The sequence below is a fragment of the Aulonocara stuartgranti genome, assembly GCF_965226115.1.
Source record: "Aulonocara stuartgranti genome assembly, chromosome: 23".
NCBI classification, from domain to species: domain Eukaryota; kingdom Metazoa; phylum Chordata; class Actinopteri; order Cichliformes; family Cichlidae; genus Aulonocara; species Aulonocara stuartgranti.
In genome coordinates, this window is record NC_138958.1 from 18669049 (window position 1) to 18675906 (window position 6858).

Below are 6858 nucleotides of genomic sequence, written 5' to 3' on the forward strand. Positions count from 1 at the left end.
CTACAGGTGCTGACACCCGGTATCTGTAACACGTTGCAACAGAAAAATGTTTGTGTATTCCCCAACTGGTTGGCTGGAGGTAAAATTGTTTAGCAAGTGTTATTAGATAAGTTGGTGTTCCATGTAAACTACTGAGAGAAACTCATGAGTAGATCTGTAAAAAAAATTAGCATTGCTTCTAGTAAAAAAGATTTAAAATAGAAAATCTAATACCAAAGTAAAACCAGAGACTCAAAACTGTCACGCTGGACTCTAATTTAGGACTCGGGACTGAGAGTACAGCTTTTGATGTATATGACCTCCTCCACCTTGCATGAATGTCAACTTTATATCCAGTAACATGCTACCTAGGAAAACATAAAGTCTCCACAAAATTCAACTTAGGATGCAGTTTATTTGAACAGAAAGACCATTTTTAGTAAAGTCAGTCACAGATATCGCTAATCTGAAAAGTAATGAAGTAAAACAACAAATTAATTTATACATTCCAATATATATTCTTTTTAACTCACAGAGCAGTTAATGTAAGCTAACTTCTCTGCTTTATACTGCATGAACAAAGGCTGTTACAGCAATCTCTACTAGTGACCTCTGAGGCACAATTTCTTCTGGTGGAGTTTCTAATTTTTTCATTTCCTTCAGTCCTTTTGCAACACATCAATTTGGAATTTAACTATCTCACATCTTGAATAAGACTTACTCTGAGTTTCTGGAGCTCTCATTAACATGTTTCTATCAAGAACTCCTGGAAAACTTTAGAAAGTAAAAGAGTTCCTGCAGCTTTTATTCCATGTGAAACGATCGAGTTGTGACCTGTAGTTCTCGGCTAGTTTATGCACAGTTATGTAACTTCTGTCCTTCATGAGTTTCACAGATCAAAGTTTTGCAAAGTCTCAATAGAGTCCACACGAGTGACCTCATTTCCTGACTTCTCAGCAGGTTCTACTGGTTTCAGAAAACAGGACATTTCACTTCATTTTGGATTTTTTAAGGTCTTGGTTTCATGAACATATAGGGGTCTTGTTACCTTTTTTTTTTTTTCCTTCGCTCCATTTAATGGATAAGGGTACTTTGGGGTTGCTGTATCTGATTGACTCTTTTGGATAGAACATTATTAGGATTTTTTGTTGAACTGTTTATAACCATACATTTTTCAGCACAGCATTTTGGGCAAAAATTTCACTGTGAGTCATATGACTACCTGATGGCTGGACTAAAATGCTGCACATTTGTACACGCCAACCCTTTTAATAAACAATTATCCATTTTTTTGTGCAGAAACCTTTGTTCACCAGTGTTCTTCTTTGTCTAAAATGAAATGTTTGAAAGTTTGGTCAGAAGAAGCACATGAGAATAACTGACTTTTTGATGAAAGTTTTCACTTTAACAATAAAATAAGCCCCTTTTGCTGCTGTAGATGACTAGAGTTTAAAGAAGACATTTTCTGTTTTCAGTCATTTATATCTGGCAATGGGTCTCTGGTTTGCAACCTCACCTCCCATCCAAAACAGCCTTATGGCAATATGTGAAAATGCCATGAAAAGTGAATATGTGTACATGGGCACAAATTGTGTTTGTTTTCATTACAGTCAGCACAACTTTGAAATTGGGGGAACGTTTTATGTCTACGCTATCCATGTTTCTGAGAGTCTTCTGAGCTGATGGTGCAACAAAGAGAACTTTTTAAAAAATGCCACGTTTTGAATTTTCACCCAATTCATGAACTTTTTTTTAACTTATGTGAGATGATTTACTGCCTACAACCTGCAGCAAATCACAAATTAAGTGTGATTCAGTAATTAAAATAAAGCGTGAAGTTATTCAGTTGAATGTGGAACTCCAAGTGTCCCTCATACACTTCAAGATGTCCAATAGATTAGGTACTTCACAAACTTCAATGTAATTGGATTTTCTATGCAAAAACTGGGAGAAATGAGGAAAGTTAGGAGAGAAACAGAATTAGTAAGAAAATGCATGTCATTGATTGAATTAGAAAAAGCACAAGTAGAAAGCTTACAGTAGAGGTGGGTCACAAAGTAGCTTGCAGCAAATGTAGATGGGCTAAAGCGTCTTAAATAAGATATTCTTTATGAGATTTGCAAAGTAGAAATGGATCTGACAGACTGTCCAGTCCATGGTCTGTCAGAAATGATTTATTATTTATTTGGTCCTAAATCAATAAATATTAGTTTGTCTGTGATAGAATCCACATAAAACACTAAAGATTTCCTGGTAGTCTCCTTGAAAATGATTAAAAGATTATTTTCCTGATCACTAAATGGCTGATTAATTGTATAATTATTCAGTTCTACTTGTTTTCTATTAAATGTGAGCCTGATAAGTACCCTCATTAGTAGCTGAAATGATACTGAGCTCTACAAACCTGCGGATGTCTGTTTCTTTCTTGTGATTTCTGTTGGAAATGTTTCTTTCTTTTTTTTCTTAACCAAATGTAAACTTGAAAAACCTACTTTTGTTTACTAAAGACATATTGAAAACTTGCAGGATGTCAAATGAAAGTGAAAAAGTCTGGAGAGTTGCCATGTTGTTTTGGGGGCTCTGAAATTACAAACTGTAGCAAGTTCAAAATGATTTTACAGTCTCTCACGTTTCGCTGCAAAAATTCTTGTTTTACGAACATGCAACACGTTTGTATGCAGCTACAACTGTGTCTGAAATCCCTCAAAATGCATGCAGCTGCCTTCTCTCACGCTTCTCGCCTTTCCTGCTTAAAACCAGAAAATCTCAATTTCCTGGAGATCGAGGCGAATGCAGTGCTTCTTTTCTCAGATCAAGTCTGGAGCCTGATGCGATGCCATGCGAATAAACAAAAATCACAACAGAGAAGCAGAGTTTGTGATGAAAATGCTCCTTTGTCCTAACAATTCTGAACACTCGTAGGGGAAAAATCCAAAAGATTCAACCAAAGGGCTTCAACCACAAGGTCATTAAAATATTACAAAACAGAGTATCCAATTTACAGAAGCAAAAAATAGCAACATAACTAACGACACAAAATAACTCGATAACAATGCAAAAAAAGTATTAGATAGTGAAAGGTAAAAACAGAACAAAAACGATAGCAAAAAGCACCAACATGAAAAAAAATGATGAAAAACACAAATAACTAGCCTCACTTATATAAAAAACACATCCACTGGCTTGGTACACAAACCACAGCAGGTCAAGCGCTGTCTTTCTAAACGCAGAAAGCAACATCACAACAAATAAAAACAATGCAATATAACACTTATAAACAAGAAAATATGATACAGCCCATGTCAATATCAACAAAGCTACATGCATCAACATTCTCAATAACATCTATGACATGAAAAATTGCAAGAGAACATTCAAAGGTTGAAAGTAACAACACAAACGGTAACAAAAAGAAATCAACAAAGAAACTACACAAAGGAATGAAGTGACAGATTGCAAAAAGCAAAACAATGAAAAGCAAATTTATTAAAAAAGCAACAAAATGTAACAGCACAACTTAAAGTTAAAACGTAAATACAGTAAAAGACAACATTGCGAAAAACAGCAACAAGACACGAAACAACAGCAACACAACCACAACAGCCAAGAATCAAAAGCCTCAAATGTCAAAAAGTAACAAGCAAGAAAAATAGCAACATCACGACAAAACACGACAAATGGAAGCAATAAATGATTATAACCCAATGAACAGTAACAACAAATAGAAAAGCAATAAAACAGCTACACAAATACAGGAAAACACTGCAAAACGCAGCAAGCAATAACCAATGAACGGCAACAATGCAAATGATAATAACATGATGAAAGGAACAAATAACAACACAAGAAAAAGGAACAACAAACAGCAAGAATCACTGAACAGCAGTAAACATAACAAAAATCATCATCAACACAGGAAACAGCAACAATCAAAAGCAACAAATAAACAGCAACAAGCAACACAAGGAAAAGTTTATTGTTGCATTTTGGTACCAGACTGATTCAGATTAAAGAAACTGTGCAGCTGTTGACATGTTGACCAACCTCTGCAACATGTCGTGAATGACAAACTCTCCCACGGTTTTTTTCTGTTTCAGCCTCTCTGAACCAGGCATTACCTCACCAACCAGTTGTCCCATTTGTCATTAGTGATCCAGAGAGAGCGTTCATGTCTTACATCACAAGGTGGAATTACAGCAGACCTGACATGGTGCTCTTATTCTGACGAGACTTCCTGCTCTGATTTTTTTCTCTCTTCCTCGTTCATGGTGAACAAACCTCCACTTTTCTGGTCACAGAGTTGAGAAGTCGTCACTATTTTCCCTTCTTTGGTGGTTTCAGAACTGGAAAACTGATGTAATCTGTCACATCACTGCTGGTGTTTCTAACTGGAATTGCGGTTGAATTTGTGACACTGGGGGATGAGGGGGTTTGTGGGTAATATGAGGATGGATGATCTGAGAAGGGGCTAAAAACACAATATGATCCCTTAAAAATGTTCTCGTCCCTCACTTTAATGACTTCAGTGTGGAGTCTGCAGTTGCGTCCAACCAGACCTCAGTCATTTTTCCAAATTTAAAGACGTCTTCTCTTAGGTTCACTTTCTCTAAGACGACCATTGAACCTGTGAAGAACGGCAACACTCAGTACAGTTTTTCGCTCTTGGACTTTTTGCAGTTTCTCTGAACATTGCACAGTTTGACCTTGGGGTGAATTTCTTGTGATATCCATTCGTGTCTGGGAAGTTTGGCAGCTGCCTTGAATGTTTTTGACTTGTAAATTTTTTTTTTTTCATTGTAGAATGATAGACTTCAGATTCCTTGGAAATAGCCTCATAACCCTTCCCAGACTGATGGGCAACAGTTGCTCCCCTTAATTCATTGCTGATGTATTTTCTCTTTGGCACCGTGTTAACACACACCTGAAGGTTCCAGACCCGCAAACTGAAAAAAACTTCTGCTTTTCATCAAGTGCATTCAAATCAGCATCATGTGGCTGCTACTTACCCTTTAAATTCCCATGGAAACACTGAGGCATAGTTAGTTTTTCACAGGACTGCAAGGTATTTTGAAAAAGTTGTGTTTTTGCATGATAAAAATGATCAAAATTGGCATTTTGACCACTGCTGCGTTATTTTTTCAGAAAAGAAGTAATCACATTTGTAAGAGGGCTTTTAAGTAACGTCAGCATGCTTGGTTATCTTATCTTAGCTCTAATATGTACCTGGAGTAGATATACAGAAACCTTTGGCAAGTTCTGAATTTTACTTGCTTATTTACAGGGAGTGCAGAATTATTAGGCAAGTTGTATTTTTGAGGAATAATTTTATTATTGAACAACAACCATGTTTTCAATGAACCCAAAAAACCCATTAATATCAAAGCTGAATGTTTTTGGAAGTAGTTTTTAGTTTTAGCTATTTTAGGGGGATATCTGTGTGTGCAGGTGACTATTACTGTGCATAATTATTAGGCAACTTAACAAAAAACAAATATATACCCATTTCAATTATTTATTTTTACCAGTGAAACCAATATAACATCTCCACATTCACAAATATACATTTCTGACATTCAAAAACAAAACAAAAACAAATCAGCGACCAATATAGCCACCTTTCTTTGCAAGGACACTCAAAAGCCTGCCATCCATGGATTCTGTCAGTGTTTTGATCTGTTCACCATCAACATTGCGTGCAGCAGCAACCACAGCCTCCCAGACACTGTTCAGAGAGGTGTACTGTTTTACCTCCTTGGAAATCTCACATTTGATGATGGACCACAGGTTCTCAATGGGGTTCAGATCAGGTGAACAAGGAGGCCATGTCATTAGTTTTTCTTCTTTTATACCCTTTCTTGCCAGCCACGCTGTGGAGTACTTGGACGCGTGTGATGGAGCATTGTCCTGCATGAAAATCATGTTTTTCTTGAAGGATGCAGACTTCTTCCTGTACCACTGCTTGAAGAAGGTGTCTTCCAGAAACTGGCAGTAGGACTGGGAGTTGAGCTTGACTCCATCCTCAACCCGAAAAGGCCCCACAAGCTCATCTTTGATGATACCAGCCCAAACCAGTACTCCACCTCCACCTTGCTGGCGTCTGAGTCGGACTGGAGCTCTCTGCCCTTTACCAATCCAGCCACGGGCCCATCCATCTGGCCCATCAAGACTCACTCTCATTTCATCAGTCCATAAAACCTAGAAAAACCAGTCTTGAGATATTTCTTGGCCCAGTCTTGACATTTCAGCTTGTGTGTCTTGTTCAGTGGTGGTCGTCTTTCAGCCTTTCTTACCTTGGCCATGTCTCTGAGTATTGCACACCTTGTGCTTTTGGGCACTCCAGTGATGTTGCAGCTCTGAAATATGGCCAAACTGGTGGAAAGTGGCATCTTGGCAGCTGCACGCTTGACTTTTCTCAGTTCATGGGCAGTTATTTTGCACCTTGGTTTTTCCACACGCTTCTTGAGACCCTGTTGACTATTTTGAATGAAACGCTTGATTGTTCAATGATCACGCTTCAGAAGCTTTGCAATTTTGAGACTGCTGCATCCCTCTGCAAGATATCTCACTATTTTTGACTTTTCTGAGCCTGGCAAGTCCTTCTTTTGACCCATTTTGCCAAAGGAAAGGACGTTGCCTAATAATTATGCACACCTGATATAGGGTGTTGATGTCATTAGACCACAACCCTTCTCATTACAGAGATGCACATCACCTAATATGCTTAATTGGTAGTAGGCTTTCGAGCCTATACAGCTTGGAGTAAGACAACATGCCTGAAGAGGATGATGTGGACAAAATACTCATTTGCCTAATAATTCTGCACTCCCTGTAGGTATTGATATAGACTATTGTGTCTTTGAGTATAGTGATCAAACTTAA